The sequence below is a fragment of the Chrysoperla carnea genome, chromosome 1, assembly GCF_905475395.1.
Source record: "Chrysoperla carnea chromosome 1, inChrCarn1.1, whole genome shotgun sequence".
NCBI lineage: Eukaryota > Metazoa > Arthropoda > Insecta > Neuroptera > Chrysopidae > Chrysoperla > Chrysoperla carnea.
Genome location: NC_058337.1, coordinates 23,916,206 through 23,936,064, shown reverse-complemented (window position 1 = coordinate 23,936,064; position 19,859 = coordinate 23,916,206).

Genomic DNA, 19,859 nt, shown 5'->3' with positions numbered 1-19,859 from the left:
GAAATTTTAAAATTTGGTCACTGGAAATAATTAAACCTTTAAGCTGCGATTTCTTTTTTTCAAGTTTGTTGATGTTTACCTTCATAATTTGGACTTTTTAGCTCAATAACCTGTACAACTTTATTATAAGTCTGGACAGATTGAGTCACGTTTGTTTACAAACATTCGGAGAATTCTTCCGCACTAACTATTTGGGGAACAAGTCATTTCTTGCCTATTTGGGAAAATGAGTGAACTTCTTTGAGAAATAATACATGTTTCACTGTATACTTAATATAACTCGATTGAGTTTCGCACATTTCAATCATTTAACATTCGACTACAAACAAGTGAAAACAACATGCCCTGTATTTGCTGGAGTATCAATGTTAAAACTATGTATAATTAAGTTAATACGAGCGCCAAGGCAAGTTTAGACTTGTGTTGAAGTTATTTGTACCTTATTTCCAACATTGTTTATGAATTTTGTTATAACTTCATGAATGTATACGAAAAATAAGAATGCTATTTTTCGATATCTGCTTGGGTTTCGAAATATCGAATGCTTTTGAAAATTAATCCAGATATCCAAAATTTTTTTCTTACTTTTCGTTTTATATTGCCAAGTTATAAAATAATTCATCATCAAAATTGAAAATTTATTATTTTTTAAATCTGTGTCCCCACAATTGTGCTCATATATCTTTAATTATTCGGGCACAACGGGTTTTTTTTGTTTTAAATAGTATTTTTTTTTTAATTTTTACCGACTAGTTTTCGAGAAATCTATGAAAACATATCATCCATCTACCGTTTTACCATGAGACCAATGTTAAATATGCCTACTTTTGAAGTCATTCATTCATTTAAATAATCGGGCAACCCCCTCTAAAATTTTCAGAATTACTTTAGACTTTAACAAACTTTATTTAAAAAAAATCAAGCCTTTTATCTAAAATTACTGAAATAATTTTTGACACAGAGTTTACTTCAGACTAAATTAAATATACTCCTGGTATAATACATAATGCATATATACGAAGGGTATAAAAATCGGATACACAAACATTATCTTTATTAATCTTTGAAAAAATTGCATTGAAAAACCGCAAAATTAAATGAAGACCATAAAAACTTGAATTAATTTAGCATTACACACGTTTGACTTTATGAATTAAAAAAAAAATTCAGAACAAGCGCACTTAGGTCAATGTCACTGATGATTAAAAAAAATACCATAATTAATGGCATTAATTAATATTGCTACAAGTAGGTATAACAATAATAACATCTTTAGTTACTACTAAATACGATACTTAAATAGTAAAAATTAAATTATACTTAATTATTTATTTAAAGACAGAAGTTTATATACAGTAAGTTTTTGTTAGTATTTGATATATTTATTATGTTAATTTATACAACTAGTGTAGAATCTTAGGCTTTTTTCTTATCAATTGTGAACATACATGAGCAGATGTGAATGTATCAACCAATGAATTAACCTATACTTTGTGTCACAAAAACATGTGCAAATTTTAGTATATAGGGTGTACTGTTATTAACTGCAGATCGTTGGCCTACAGAATAAGGTCATAAAGACGAATAAAAAAGCTCTTTATCAAATTTCGATATGAGGCCTGATTAGGAAGTTGTGGCTATGGGAAAAATACCTAGATTTATGAATTCACAAACCTATCAAATTCATTAAATTAGTAGGTATTAATAATTGATTGTAAATTTATTTAATTGGGTAGCGAATACAAAAAATAATATTTTGTTGTTTTTATTTTTAAGAAAAAATAATAATAATACTAACCTATTTTTTAAACTAGTTGACCAATACACTGACACTTAGATGTGGGAGGTATCAAATTATATATTAACATAGGAACGGGGGGACTAAATTGTGTAATACTTTGGTTATAGTAGTTACACACACATACTCCGGCCAGTCAAACGAACGATAGAACAGAGGTCATATATATGCTATCGAAAAGTTTTACATGGAACTAAAATGAATTTACTAAAGCTGAAAATTGTTATACAGATTGTATATTGCATATAAATAACAGTTATGATTGTCAGTTAGGTGTTAGAACAGGGCTGGTCAGTCAGCCCTTTTTTATGAACAATAAATATTTAAATGAAAATTCTATCATCAGTACAAAAGCAATAGCTCCATTTCCTTCAGAAATGCGCTAAAATAAACCACATGACTTATTCAAGTTTATACAGATGTGTTGTGTTGTATGAAACATTATTTCGGGGTAATAAGGAATTACTTTGATCTTACAAAAAGAATTTTCGAGGCTATAGAAAGATAAGCGGGGCTATTTCCCGACAGTCTTTTCTTATAAAGTTGAAACTATCCAGCGCAGCTGGTGGGTAACTGCTAGTAACAAATAATTTAATAAACAAATTGTATATTTATACAATTATATACTTATGTAGTAGGTATGATAATTTAACATTTAAATAATAATTATAAATAATATTAATGTTCTATTAATTTTACACATTAATGTTTCTTTATTTTTATTTTTATACTTATTATAATTTTATAGAGACTGTGAAACATATCAGGTAGTAGTAGTATTAATATGAAATCTGTTAGTGATAATGTCTGTTGATAGCGTAACTTTCATATTACTCCTAATTAAAATTAATTATAAATGATACTCCTGTTAACTCATTGAGTTGCATGACATTCAGAGGTATATAGAGAGGTATATAGGTAGTATAAGCGGTGTAGAAGTAAGTGTACTTCGAGTTATGTTCGAGTCCAAGCCAGCTTTACCTCGCAAGGGCTAAAACCTTCAGAACCCAACCTACTCCTCTATATTCGACAAACTCAATCCAACTAACTCGTAATTACAACAATACAGAGTTATCAAAAAATGAAATAGTTTAAAAAATCTAGTAGAGTTTACATATGATAATTTGTAATCACTAAAATGACAAACAAGAAAAAAAAAACTAAAATAACAAATTATATAGTCACGCTTCTACTGACTGAGCTATTAGTGCATTCAAATTAATAAAGACAAAGACAATATCACATATATATTATAGCTAAAATACACATATAAGATGCGCTTTCGGCAGCCATACAGTCGTAAAATGCTCTAGATTAGTGCAGTGAATGCACACCATTCATGAAGATATGGCGGAGTAGAAGTTATAATGTAAATTCGCATTAATTGGTGGAAGCGATGAACGTTGAATTTCTTTCTCATAGAGCCACAAAATTGATTGAAAAAGTCCTCTATACAGGGTACTCATTAGCCTATTATACCATGTATATATGAAATATACATAGTATTTTAAGTTTAGTCCCAAGTTTGTAACGCTTAAAAATAATGATGCTAGGAAAAAAATTTTGTCATAGGTGTTCACTAAATCACCTAATTAGTCCATTTCCGGTTGTCCGTCCGTCCGTCCGTCTGTGGACACGATAACTCAAAAACGAAAAAAGATATCGAGCTGAAATTTTTACAGCGTACTCAGGACGTAAAAAGTTAGGTCAAGTTCGTAAATGAGCATCATAGGTCAATTGGGTCTTGGGTCCGTAGGACCCATCTTGTAAACCGTTACAGATAGAACAAAAGTTTAAATGTAAAAAATGTTTCTTATCAAAAATTAAACAACTTTTGTTTGAAACATTTTTTCGTAAACATCACTGTTTACCCGTGAGGGCGCCAACCAGGCGGAAATTTTATAATATGTACTATACTTGATTATCAGTTATGTATGTGTCACATGTTTGTATGTGTAATGTGATAAAGAAATCAACACTGACTATGCATGGTATTTCAACCATTAACTCAGTCAATTGTTTGTTTTCACTTGTTTTTTATTTAAATTCATTTTCGTCACTAACTACTATTTTTAGAAGCTTTTTCGCACTTTAAGTTTTTTCTACATCTTATTTTTTCCAGTAAAATTTTGCTACATAACAACCTTCAAATTACTAAAAACGTATCAGATAGAAAATTTCAGATACAAACACGTGATTAAACTTTTTTCATGTTTTACGCTGAACATAAGAAACACTTCTACTACACTTTAACACTAAAAACGTTCAGAAGTGAAATTATATTGGATTGTCGAAATTATTTTTTTTGAGCTCTAAGTTTATTACAGAAAAAATCGATAGTTATTTTATGAAAGACTAGATTGATACCCGCCCGCTTCACTGACACATCACAGACCTGATCTATCTATATAATCATCATTTTGAACCATTAGATTAATGTAAAACTTTAAAAAATGGTACATGTCAAATTAAATTAAATTTTTTAATCTTTATAAATTATAGTTCATGTGTTATTATGATATATCAGCTATATTGCTGTACAGTTTCATTAAAAACCTTCGCTAGTTTTAGCCTGAAAGCGTAACAAACAAACAAACAAACATGCTTACTTTCACATTTATAATATATAGAGATTACAGAGCCCTTGACATACAAATTTCAATACAAATGATACTTGAGGTGAATTTTTTAATTCAAAAATGCTTCGTGTTTTCAAAAGCCTTCATTTTTCACGATTTTTACTAGATAATTGTTTCAAATAATATGTAAAAATTTAAGTTTATTATCTTTTTGATTTTCCTTAATTGTTAATTTAAGTACCTAATAATACTCATGATTTCCATATTTACAAACACCTTTCATTTAGTTAATGATGCAAAAAAATCTTTTCAGCTAAAAAAATAAGGTAATAATTAATGAAAACTTGACCTTGTATAAACTGTGTTGTTTTTTATAAGATTATTATTAATTTTGTTTGCTACATTTTTAGTAATTTTTCGCATCAATTATCAGCAATTTATTTTGTTAAGTATACCAAATATTTTCAGAGGTGGTTTTAAAGAACAAAAATACTTTGAATTGATACTTAGCCAATTTAGATTAAGTAAATGAGGACGCTCACATGGGAAAGTTCATTCCAAAAATTTTTCATCATTGAATTATAATTAGTGTTCAGCATGGAAATTTTCAAGAAATAAGTCAAAAGTTTCGATAAATTGCACAAATTCAATGTTTTAAGATTTTCTACTAAAGAGAAATCTATTTCCTATTCTTGTCTTTCCAGAATTTTTGACACCAGCAAGTATTGTCATTGCCTAGACATAACTAAAGAATAAATTACAAAAGAACTTCAAACGTTAACAATGTATTTTCTGATTTGGAAATTTACCTCGCTATCTCTTTTTATTTTGAGCAATAGTGTACGGAAGCCTGAATGTCTCACTGTCAATTTATGAGAAAGTGGCGCTACACTAGCTTATTTTTTAAATGTGTATTACCCACAAGTATAAAACCAACCTTTAACAAGTGCACTTGTGACTTGTGGCATTATGGAAACGAACCTTTTTGGAGATGTCAGTCGGTGATGACTATCGATTAATTAGACAGCACCAAAACTGGCTGGAAGTATTAATATTTGTAGATATATCCGGATTTAATAATAATATGATAATGTTTATAATTTGTCTTATGTAGTTAGTTTTTCTTTAGTATTATTTAAGCATAATGCTTTAATCGTTGATGTTTTTCTTTAGCATCTGCACATTCCTAATTTCTAACCTTTAATTAGTATTATTAAGTGTTTATTATGACGTTCAATTAGAAATCAGCACATGACAAAATACCGACACCTACATATATTTTGTTTCTATCACAAATAATTTTAAGCTTTACAGACTTTAGATTACAGTTTAACAAATTTTTTCTAACGCTTCCATCAAATTGTAAAATTCTATTTTGTAGCACGAATTTTACAATACGGACTAAATCTTTTTTTTGCTAATCACGAATAGAAAAATAAAGTTGGTTTTTAAAAAGGTTTACCAGTATGCAAGATATGAACGTTTAAAATTCTTTATTAAACAAAAAAAAAAGTTACCCTTAATTAATTTTAAGTTCACTTTCCAATTTGTCATGGTATCAAGTCTTGTTTTACATTTTGATGGGTAATATGGCCACTTCGACATCAGGATTCTACCCTATTATATTTGTTAAAGGGTGCTATGATATTATATTATTAAAGTTTCAAAATTGAAACAATTATTTTGAATATTTCGATCTATTACGTCATAACCATAGAAAAAAAGGTAATTTCAAGATTTGTCTACAATTTTTCTGACAAAGTAATAATTGGAAATTTTAGGATAAAATAAGAATCTTCATTCAAGATTTTTGCCAACGACACTGATGCTTTTCGATATTCTATTATATATTTTTTACTTTCATAAATATTTTTATTTTAGTTTCGGATTGGTATTTAATAACCCCTCTAATAGCCTCTCAATACAGTTGTGTATAAAAAAGAAAATAATTTAAAAAACTGGAGATAAAATTTTGCTGACTTTTCTTTTATTTAAAAATTAATTATATCGTACATTGATGATTCATATTTATTCTATTTCATGTATTATTGTTGGGAGAATACCACTACTAACCTTGAAATATATATTTTAATAATACAATCAATAAAAAATCTAATTGATTATTGAGAGTAATAATACCTAAATAAATTATACAACAAAAACAAAATACTCTTGTTTTCAATTTAAATAATTTTATTATAAAAAACCTAAACAATTTTAATAGAAAATTTATTTTTATTGTAGTTTAACTAAAACTAAAGTTAATTTAAAAAAAATAAAAATTATGATGTTTTAAAAATTTCGTCAAAAGGCAAAAACGAGGAATTTAATGAATTATTAATGTTGGAAGAATGTTCCTAAGTACGATATACTCTTAAACTTCGTTTCTAAGTTTTCTAATGGTTTTTTGTTAACAAAATTCTCTAAAACCGCTTTCCATTGTCAAATTGTTATCATTCAAGATTAGTGTTTATCTGCTCGTCACGTTTCGTTTCTAAAATTGAAAAGTATCGATTCTATATTTTCTACAGTTGAAAATTGCAGGGTTGTTTAATAAGATTTTTCCACATGAATGGGAATCAATTTTTTCCAAGCAGATTTTAATAAATTTAATAGACATATCGTCCAAAAAGATGTTACCACTTAAATGGCGGAGACATGTATTTAAAAAAAAAACATTAATTTTAGAAATTACTTTAGTCATTTAGCACAAGTCATTAGAGAAATTAATTAATTCAGACCTCAAAATTCTTAGCCTCTTGTTGAAAATTTAGTTAAAAATATTTGCAAAATAAAAAAATATGTCAAAGTTACTGTCACTGCCATGTGGAGCTTGGATAGAGCATAAGATAGAGGAGGAGGTCGCGTATACAGGCCTTCTGGTATTTTAGTATCGTTAATAATACTGCTGGGCTCATAGCCCAGACATCCTTCGATCGAAACTACGCTGTGCTAACAGAATTTTTATTAAAATTATGGAGATGAAGAGGCGTTGAAGCTCGTATACTTTTTTTTTAAACATTGCAAGTATGGGAACCTTCTCCTCTATCTTATACCCTGTGGAGCTTTTGGCAAAATGAAAACAATACTTTGTAAAAAAGTTAAATGTAAAAGTTGTATCAGTCGTAATTATATATATTTTCAAATTGTAGACTTTCTAGTTCATCAAAATTGGCAGAGATATGGTATTTTCACGTTAAGATACGCAAAAAGCCACAAATTTATCAATTTTTCGCAATTCAAAAACCGCACATTCAATTGAATAAGTGTGACAAACATTTTTATTTAATATATAGTTTTCAAGTAAGTTTTTGGAGGAAAGCAGTTTTTGCATCTTGCTTTTCGGTTTTCTAGTTTTCCAAAAGGTTTACGTGATAGCAACTTAAACATGTTATTTTATACCTTTCAAATAACTTTAACCAAAATTTTAAAATTTCTGTATTTTTTGTGATATTTTTAAAGAATCAAAATGTAAGACAGATATTAATTGAAGAATTTACTGTGTGTCTCTCAAAAATTTATCATTTTTATCTCGTTATACCTATCGTCGCCTGCCTCAAAAATTTATTGAAAATTAAAATTCTTACTATCGCCTCGCCTCTTCTTAACGTTATGTCGTATCATCTCGTCTCTATCGAGACATTACTAGACAGATTCTCAATCAAAAATCTTCAATAACTTTACGTGAGTATTACGACAAACGAATGCAACAAATTTTCCAAAATTATGTCTTTGGAGTAGTGATTTTAACAAATAAATAGCAAAATCAGTGAGTCTTACATAAATAGTAAACACTTGATGATAGCCACCCACATTCGCAATTTTTTGTATCTTTTTTTTTTTTTTTTTAATTAGTTAAAACAATAAAACTAATTAATTACATAATTAAATTAATCAATCCATTAAGTTAGTCACATGAATGAGTGAGTGAATCTCTATATATTATACGTGTCATGTGACCATTTGAACGTCAAGTGATTGAACTTTTATTAACACAGACATTATTTTATAAATATTGTTAATTTTGCATTTGTTCCTTCATATTGTTTATTATTTTTTTAAATATTATTAAAATAAATCACATGAGCACATGTATTAATAATTATTCTTTTATCAATTATATTATTATATAAAATTATTACTAGACTTATTGTTTTGAATAAAATTTTGTTACAATGTGTTTCATTGTTCTATAATATCAATTATTTACAATTAATTATTTTACAACTAGTAAAACGGGTGTAGTTAGACAAAAAATAAATTAATTCAAATTATATAAATTTGATGATGAAATAATTTGTTTAAAATTAAATTATTATTGATTTTCAGTTTAAAAAATTATAGAACGATTTCACAAATTTTCTTGTCGTCTCCATCTAAATAAAGGTCGTTTCATATTAAGAAACTATCTTGTGACAACCTCTTACCCAAAAATTACTGTTTATGTTGTTTTCTACTTTAAATCTTCGAGAAAGTTCAGCTTCTGCGACCTCAAAACTCTCAAACCGAGGCAGATTTTATCCTTAAGGATCGTTAACATCTTAAGAACATCTTGAGGAGTAATGCGGTGCCCCCTGTATCCGACATGTCTATAACAAGTAATAAAAATAATATTGGGTATTAACCTCCGTTCCTCAGACATACAAGTCTATAACAGAGGCTACCCACATCATAATTTTTAAACTTAATTTATTTCCGAATACATACAATTAAATTTATGATGTCGGTTGAGTCAATTAACCGCCCCAATTATTATAATTGGGATTTTGAACCAAATTTTTTTTGACAAAATGGAAAGATCATATCTAAGTTTTATAACAAAACTGTTTTTATTTTTTCATGATAATTTTAAAATTACATGCAGTTTTAAACAAACTTTTCAAAAGAGAAACGAAAATGGCCCATAAAAAAATGTTCATAAAAGATCGTGTAACGTCATAATGTTAATTAATAATTGTATGCAGTTTATACTATTAACATTATTACCGCACATCGATGTTTTACGAACATTTTTTTGTCGAGCGTTTTCGTTTCTCTTTTGAAAAGTTCTTTTAAAACTGTCTCTGACTTAAAAATTATCATGAAAAAAAAACAGTTTTGTTATAAAACTTATATATGATCTCTCCATTTTTGTCAAAAAAAAAAGGAGAAAATTTTTTTTTCATATTCCCCATTGATCCCGCAACCTTCCAGTCTAAGTAATCACACGGATAAAGCCGGTTGTCTATAACAAGTACATACATTTTTACACAAGTTCAAACACTTTTATTCCCTCATTTTTATACGTAGTTAGTCGAATTACAAAATACACCTTTTAAAAAAATTTGTACTATTAAAGGTCAGTGGAAATATTCTATAATAATCCGATTGGATTATCCACAACCTTCTAGCAAAAAATTTCTTGGATTATCGCGATTCAACTGTATTTGATTTTTTTTTTTTTTTTTGGAAATTTACATTGGGAAACAAACCTATTTATGGTTCAAAAAAGTTTATTAATGAAAGTTTTTTTTAAAAAAATAGCATATATTGTATTGAATTTTTATCGATCAGCTAAAAATAAAATGCCATTTAATCTTATCAGTGATTAGTAGAAAACATTAGTAATATCCGAAAAATTATTATAAAAAAATAGTTAAAAAACAATTTATTAAGAATTTTTGAGCACGCAATTAAGATCGGTTAGCAAATTCGATACACCTTAAGCAAACTGACCTCGCGTATCAGCCAAACGTATCTATTGTAAGCGTTCGTATAAAAAAACCATATCAATTTTAAAATGATTCCACTGCTGAATGCTTCAACTTTTAATTGATTTCTATAAAACTGGATCAGAGATACCGTTAGAGATAGAACAAAAGTTTAAATGTAAAAAATGTTCCTTATCAAAAATTAAACAACTTTTGTTTGAAACATTTTTTCGTAAACATCACTGTTTACCCGTGAGGGCGCCAATTAGGCGGAAATTTTATAGTATGTACTATACTTGATTATCAGTTATGTATGTGTCACATGTTTGTATGTGTAATGTGATAAAAAAATCAACACTGACTATGCATGGTATTTCAACAATTAACTCAGTCAATTGTTTGTTTTCACTTGTTTTAAAGTAGATTTTGTATCACATTCTGAATGTAAATGCTAAAAAATTCTTACAAATTTGTGGGAAGAAAGTGCCGCCAATTTGGAAAAAATCGTTTTGGCCTATATCTCTGTAACCGTGCTCTACTATTAACAGCTCCAGTTTGGAGAGAACTGCAAGGAAAAATACCGTTTGTCGATTTTTTTTTTTATTTTGCAAATTTCACTTGTTATTAGATATGATTTATATTTTTGGGTGGCGTGATAAAACTTAAAAAATCAACAATCAATTTACTTAACTTTAAATTTTATCATAATAATGCAATATTCAATAGGTAATATTAATTTTTTTGGAAGTAATTATTTATCAATATTGACTTAAGATACAGGTAATACCCATATTGTTAACTTGTTAAATATCCACATGTTAGATAAAACTGTTAATTTTCTTGCTTCAGTTGTTCATATATTTACAATTATCATTCTACGTCATTCGATATCATTTAGCGGATGTTAAATTATTACAAATGGTCATAATAGATACACAAATTTTTATTCTTTTATCATTTTGTACTAAGCACGTACCTATACGAAATAAAGATAATTGGGTTTTATCTTGAAAAATTGATTAAGCAATATCAATGAACACACACTACACCAATACCACTGAATTTTCGCAAAGCCGATTAGATTTTGAATGAATATTTAAAAATAATAAATTTGGAAGAATTTAAGAAGAAACTTTGAGAATATACTTTTTTTAAATGAAAATTCAATTTGCGCGATCTTCAATAAAACTTTGAATTCGGTTGTCCGTTTATCGAACCTTAAAATTGGCAATTTTCTGAGTGTTGGTTAATTAACATCCAGTTCGGTTCATATTCGAAGATCGAGGAAAATAATTTTTCATTTGTAATTCAATTATCTTTCTTTTAGAATAATAAAAAAAACGGACTATTTCAAAAGGACACTAATAGATTTTGAAATTACAATATTTTTTGAACATTTTATTAAAAGGTAGCAATAACCCGCCCCTTCGTTGCACGAACCTCCTCCCCCCATGCATACTCTATATATAGAAATATATGTTGCTTTTAATATGAAAACAAATTATTTTACTTTCTTTATAAATTGTAACCTTTGATTTATGTTCTGTATAATTGTACAGTTTCATTAAAATCCATTCAGTTGTTTTCGAAACTGTCCAGTGAAGTCGGTGGGTAACTGCTAGATCTTAAAAGATTTAGATCTCTCTAAAATAAAATGTAATTTAAATCAAAAGCACTAAGGAGAATTGATTTCAACTTCGACGAAAATTACCCACAAAATGACTTTCTACTCCTTTTTAACCCTGTTAGGTGATGACTTTCAACAAAATACACGTCTTCCATTAATTCTGTTAAAGAATCTTTATGCAAAATTTAGATTGGACCAAAATTTAGATACAAAAGTAGATTGGGCCAAGGAATCACGTTGTTCCATACAAACTTTGTCCCCGTTTTCACTCCCTAAGTGGTATAATTTCGGAAAATCCTTTCTTACTGGATGCTCACGTCATACAAAAAACACACCGTCTGACTTTCAGGTCTCTACGATCGGCAGTTTAGGGTGTGCGTTGATCCGTCACTCAGTCAGTCATTCATGACAAAGCATTCTATATATATAGAAGATTAGAAATGTATATTATTTTGTATCAAAAGAGGTTGAGCATTTCTAAATTTTATTCTTTTAAGACTCCATTCCTAAAATAGGCAAACTTCTTTTTTGCCACGCTTAAAATTCTTCCAAAAATTTTAAGATTTGTAAGGTTTTTGCCAAACATTGTTGTTATTCACCGAATTAAAGCATATCATATTTTGAGTAAAAGTTTTTTTACATTAATTTGCTTAAATTATTGATTTTAGAAATATGGAGTGAACTAAAAAGTGAGATATTTAATCAATCAATTACTCTGAAAAAATTAACTTCCCAGTATAAGAAGTAATTGTAATGGGTCCACTTTTCTAAATCGAAATTTTCAACATATCTTTACGTTTCATGTTCAGAACACCAACTTGGAGAATTTGAAGAGATACGTTAATGACATCGACTTCGTTGAGGTGTCGATCAAAGCGTATTGACGGTAATATGATCCGAAAAGAATTTCAAAACTATTTATTATACTGAGAAATTATTCGTTTGGATCTCAAAGGTAGTACCAGGTCCTAACCACGGCTTGTTTAATTTAAATTCATATTTACACATAGATAGTGCAAGAAAAAGATACTACCACTAACTTAAAGCGTCAATCCAATCATGTAGACTACGATAAAAGGGGATCGAAGTGCGCTTAGCAACGAATAAACGCTATTGCAGCTAGTTTTTAATTCACTATAAGACTTGGATATCACCATGAAACTTCTACTGTTCTTTTTTTGCCGCAGGATAGAAAGTTATACCGTGCAGGAAATCAATTGGGGAAGGGTTAACTATCATCTTTACATAGACTTCTCGGAAACATCGTGTGGAATTTTGCAGTTTCCTTTTATACTTTTGTCCACTTCTATATGTATAGTACTCACGTGAACTAGAATCATTGAGTATGTAGGCTTAAATACTTTAATTAAGATATGTATGTTTAAGTAAGTACTTTAAGTAGTAATTACACACAATTATTACAACAACAAATTTATTATGAATTAAATTTAATATGTAGTTATTAATTAGCGTAAAATGATCATTAGTGATTATTATTATTCAATATTATTTATCTATAAAATTATTAAGTTTATGTGTATATATTCGCTCCGAGCGTGAATTTCGTTTCCATGACAACGATACACTACTTTAATTATAGAATTAATGGATGCATATATAATTGTGTGGATTGCATTGAAAACTTACATTTAAAATTTAATATTCTTGTTTCACAAATTTAAATAAATAATTACGATAATTAACATTTGAAAAATAATATTTGTACAATTTGATTTCTTATTTTCACAATTTTTAATGCATTAAGTTTAATTAATTAGTGTTTTTCAATCATTTTAATTTGACAGTTTCTATATCATTAACATGTAAATAATTGCAAATTAGTCATAACAGCCCACTTTATCTCCAAAATTTTTCACTTAAAGCGCTGGCATCGATTTTATTATCCCTACCATGACTACGCACACAACGAATAGGAAATTTTCATTTTGTTGTCTGACTCAAGGATTAATATCAAGTTGACCCGTTGACCGTACATCGGTACATAACCTTACTTGTCTATTCTTATACATGATTCTGATGCGTAATTGGTAGGACGGACATTAACCTCGATATAAGATGAAGTAACCTTACGGTGATATTCTTAATTATGAATGCAAAGAGTCATTATAATAAACAAACCAAATAATTATAAACTTATTATCATACTTACTAAATGTTCTGAATTGAATTACACAGCATAATATTAATTTCATTGATGGGGATAAACCAACGCGAAATAAATACTCTATGTAATGGTTATTTTTCTCCATAAATTACAACGAAGTCGTTATAGTAAACTACTAGCGTTTGTCTAATATTGAAATAGCTACCCCAAGCGCCAAGTTACTTTTCTAGATATTCATGATTGCACTAAAGTTGTTTAAATTTGTATGTGCCAAAATCATTTTTCAAAGTTTCTTCGCTCGAAAATTGTGGTAAAAATTATCTGACTATTTTATAAACGAACGATGTTTTTCAATTGTTGTATCTTAGTCAAAAAATATATTAAAACAAGTGAAAACAAACAATTGACTGAGTTAATTGTTGAAATACCATGCATAATCAGTGTTGATTTCTTTATCACATAACACATACAAACATGTGACACATACATAACTGATAATCAAGTATAGTACATATTATAAAATTTCCGCCTAATTGGCGCCCTCACGGGTAAACAGTGATGTTTACGAAAAAATGTTTCATACAAAAGTTGTTTAATTTTTGATAAGGAACATTTTTTGGTTAGGTTAAAAAAAGTTGGTTATTTTTTTAAAAAGAATATTTTTTACATTTAAACTACACACATTTATTACTAAGTGATTGTAATCTTTGGTAAATTCTGATTACTGTTCATAGATGGCGTGTGGTATTAAATTTGAAAAATATGATTAATTTTACGATTTGTTTTATATTTAATTAAATATTAAAAAAAACGTTATTGCAAAATTTTAAGTATTTACTTCCTTCGACAGTCCCCATGACTAACTTTTTAATTCTGACTTCTTTTTTTTTTTTAATTCTAACGAAATGTAAGAGATATAATTTATACAAAAATCTTGATTTGCTTCCTTTTGGAATCAAAAATCTTAATTTTTCCCTCTTTGGACCAAAAGCTAGGTAGCCTATATGCATTTAAGAATAAATCGTTAAATTACTTAAAAGGTTATGTTAATAATATTTTGAGAAACAGCAACACATGACGGCTATTTTTACAAAAATAACAAAAATAACAAAAAACAAAATTAATATTTTTATGAAAAAAGAACAATAGAAGAAAGAACATCAATAAAAAAAAAACAACTATAATGAATTGATTTGAGTGTATCAAAAGAGATGAATTTGCATGATCAGTGAAAACATGTCAATTGTGTTGTAAGATTGTAGTTTAGTTTTAGTGTAAAGTATGGTGTTAAGGTCTTCAAAACACCATTTATAATATAAAACTGATGGTTGTAGGTAAATTACATACATTTTATAGGCCCATAATTAAGCACAAATTTAGAAATTTTTAACAAAAATCTTTTGTTACTTTTTAAAGCAGGGTTCGAAAATATCCGATATTTATTATAAATATCAAAATATCGGATATTTTTGATATATATCCGATATATATCAAAATTTTGATATTTAAAATAAACTAAAATGTTTTAAAGGTTTTATTTACTTAAGCACTTGAAACAGACAAATGAAACCAAAACATAAAATATTCTTCTAGATCAGGCAAAATCAATTAAAAATAATAAAATTTTTATAAATAAAAATCAACTTTAAAACAAAAAACAATTTTATGAATTGTTATCAGTCAATGGTCATACCTACACTTAGGCAACAAAACAATAAACATTACAAATAATAACTCTAGAGTATAATCAGTCTTTTAATTATCAAATCAATCATCAGTCATTCGTAATAAACTGTTAATTATCCCATAAAAAATTAAAAAAATGTCGTTTCATAATTGTGCTTGATTAGGCTGCAAGGAAGATAAAGCTAGATCATCTTCCGATTCTGAATCTTACTTAAACTTACTCTTTAGTAACGAACTTTTTCTGACACGACACGATTTGAGCTTAGTATTAGTATAGGTTTTAACTCTACTCCAATGTCATCAAAATTTGGGAAGTAAAAATACGGTAACAAACGCCAAAAATTACTAAATAATATTAAATTTTTTAAAATCATTTTTGTATTGATATATATCATAAAAATTCACGTGATATATATCGGATATATATCATGATATATATCCATTGATATATATCCTCGAACCCTGTTTTAAAGTACAAAGTTTTATTATCAAAATATTTTTTTCTCCAATATAGTAGAGACTGAAGGGCTCTGGTTATATAAGGACACATTATATAAAAAATTCAACTGAGTGTCCTTAAGATTAGTAAAGTGTTTTAGGGAAAAGAGAAATATTTTTTACTGTGTGCAATAAAAGTTAATTTAAAAAGTGTATTGAACTATTTTTTGCTTACAATTTGAACATCAACTTATGGTGGAAGCGATTGGCAGAAAAACAATTTAAAAACGTTAATAGCATTGTATTAACGACGAAAAATAATTTTAAAAGACTGCAATCAATAACTTCCATTTGAGCCATTACGCTTTGAAGTCGACGCTAAAGTTTTCTTGTCATTGATCGTATTTCATTATAAAATTCAAAAAAATTAATAAGTTACGAATTTGGTAGGAGCACACGAGAAAAATTAGTACATTAAACATAAAATAAATAATAACGTAAAAATTAATTTTTGATCTTAAGATATTTTATTCGCTAATAGTGTCATCATTTAAACTTGCTCTGTTGTTCATCAGAAACCGAGCACAGAAAAAAATATTAGTAAATTTTAATAAAATTTTAAATTCGCCCCTCTTAGCTAAATTTTTTTAATATTATAAATATGTTTTTCGACTAAAATGTAGGCATCATCAGTATGAATAGACTAATCGTAGTTTTTCTTCTAAGACGTAATCACTATCAGTTGACGAGTAACATTTGTCACGGTAAAACCAATTCCTAATGACGATGACTACATTGTAGTCGAAATACGTATTTATAATAAAAACAAGTGAAAACAAACAATTGACTTAGTTAATTGTTGAAATACCATGTTGTTGTTGTCAGTGTTGATTTCTTTATCACATTACACATACAAACATGTGACACATACATAACTGATAATCAAGTATAGTACATATTATAAAATTTCCGCCTGATTGGCGCCCTCACGGGTAAACAGTGATGTTTACGAAAAAATGTTTCAAACAAAAGTTGTTTAATTTTTGATAAGAAACATTTTTTACATTTAAACTTTTGTTCTATCTGTAACGGTTTACAAGATGGGTCCTACGGACCCAAGACCCAATGGACCTATGATGCTCATTTACGAACTTGACCTCACTTTTTACGTCCTGAGTACGCTGTTCAGCTCGATATCTTTTTTCGTTTTTGAGTTATCGTGTCCACGGACGGACGGACGGACGGACAACCGGAAATGGACTAATTAGGTGATTTTATCAACACCTATGACAAAATTTTTTTCCTTGGGACGAAACTTAATATACTATGTATATTTCATGTATACATGGTATAAAAATTGATCGAAGTACTGAGGCGAATTTAATTTCAATTAAATTATAGTAAAATTTATTTTCTACGCGTTATTTTTCTTGAACCGATAGTATCCTTTCTCGAGGTATACAAGAGGGTGTTTTTTTTCTTAAACTAGGCATTTGCAAAAAACTAAACTAATAAATAACAGAAATTTTCAAAAAATTGTCATTGGATTTGTGTTTAAATAAGAAACAATTCTTATAGTCTATTCTTCTTTCCCCCATAAAATACAAATTATCAAAAATAAGGGTTTCATTTGAAAAAATGAAGTAGGCAAAATTTAACGTATGACCTATCCACCAAGAAATAAACATGCCCTTGGAATTGATCGAGACTTTCAAAATGATCAAACTTTTGTTTGAAACAATTTTTTGTATGTAATTTATTTTTTATTGTCAAGTTAAAAAAAACATCCGGTATATATTTAAAATCGTGTCCAGGATCTTTAAATGAAAGGCGTATTTTTTTATGCATATCCTGGAAAACGTATAAAACTAAAATACAATTTGATTTCTTTCGATGAATTTAACATGACAGATTACTTACCATCCAGTTCAAAATTTTTTCAATTTACCTAAAATAAGAGGCTTAGTGGAAAAGCGAGTTAAAGCGTATTCGACTTTAACCGTTTGACTACTTAGACTAAGGTTACGGGTTCGAATCCAGGCAACGACAGTCTGATGAATTATTATTAACGGGGCGGTAAATTGATCACACAGTCGTCACTTGGATTAAAACGAAGTAACCGACTCCATCCCCATCATAAAAATTTAATTGCATTCGGATGTTAAAATAAATAAAGATAAAAAACTAATGATGTGAGTAGCCTCTGTTAAAGGCGTATATGTCTGAGGAACGGAGATTAAACTCTGTTATTATTATTATTACTTAAATAAATTTTAACGTGGATAAAATTGGCGGAATTTACTTGCTACCCACATGATAATAATAATCGATATAAAATACGAGATGGTATTGAAAAGTCATCATTGTGAGAATTTTTATTGTAAAAAAGTACACTTTTTTAAATAGTATTTTTCGTATCCAATATGGAGTTATACTTCAACACTGGTTTTGTAAACAAGTTTATATTTTTATATTTTGTTTTTGAACAAAAACATCGTGATTTTATATATAAACATGTATGCTTATATTTTTAAGTTTTTTTTGTTAAGCATGAACATAAACCACATACTAGAATGTCCCCATATTGTGCTTTATACGTTTAAGCAATCCAATCTAAACGTAAGAATATTTGAAAGGTATCTTATAATTTTAAATCAAATTTTATATTAATTGGAATGATAAGATGATAATATCGTGGCCGAAAATTGATTTATAGTCCTATATTACGAAAACTGCTTTGGGTCTTGTTATATTACTACTACTTATTTCTAATTTCTATCTCGAAAAATGACCCTTATACGCTTGACTCCAGTATTTTAGATCGGCAGATTGAATGACCTCGCAACTACAACTACGACAGTATCGCCTGTATCAGATCACGCGATGGCATTGCCTACCAATTGGCTTTGTATTTCTTAAATAATAATGGTAATTGATTCTATATTTTTTGAAATAAAAAAAATTGCGGGTTCTTAATTTTTACCTATAGTCCGTTTTTTTTTTTTTTTTGTAATCGAAAATTAAAAGAAAAAATAACGTTTCAAATACACAATGAACATCATTTACGTGAGATAAAATTGTATACAAGATTTTGTATCTTTTACACAACTTTTTAATGTAGTGTATTGGTGCAAGCAGGGTGGTTACTAAAAATGATTCACTTAAGTTAACCAATATAAATTTAACAGACTGCTACTTATATTTCATATTCGATTTCATAACAACTTTTCGTGTATACCTAGAAAGAAAATACGTAATTTACGATAAGCGTACAATCTCACCTTCATATGTTAAGTGGTATAATGTATTGAGATAGAAAAAGCTATAAATTTATCATGTATGAGGGACTTTGACTTATATAAAATGAAATAACTTCTCTGTGTCAAATCACTTAATTTCAATTTGGCATATTTTTAACCAATGAAAAAGGACGAGGTTTTCAAAGTTCTCAATCCGTATAAAATAAGATTTGCTCCTAAAGGTAGAAAAATAGGGAATGATTGATTGCTCACTCACTGAATTTTCATCTCATATACTTTTACCGATTTCTTTGAAAGGTTGTATTTTCCAGGTTGTTCTATAATTTTTTTGTCAAAATCAGTTCAGTAGTTTTTAAGATATGGACTAATAAATATAACCAACTTGATTTATTATATGCGAAGGTAAATTCACTTAAAAATAACTTTAAAATACCGACTGCAATCAATCATTTTCTTGTGAGTAATTACGCTTTGAATTTAACGTCAACGAATCGATTTCCAGTGATGGATATGGTTGGAGTCGGTACTTTAAAAATCGAATTTTTTTTTTCATTTATCATATTTCAGGATAAAATTTGACATTAATTAATAAGACACGAACTTAGTGGGAGCGCAAGGAAAAAATATAATATAAGGCACACTAATAAAAATTTTCG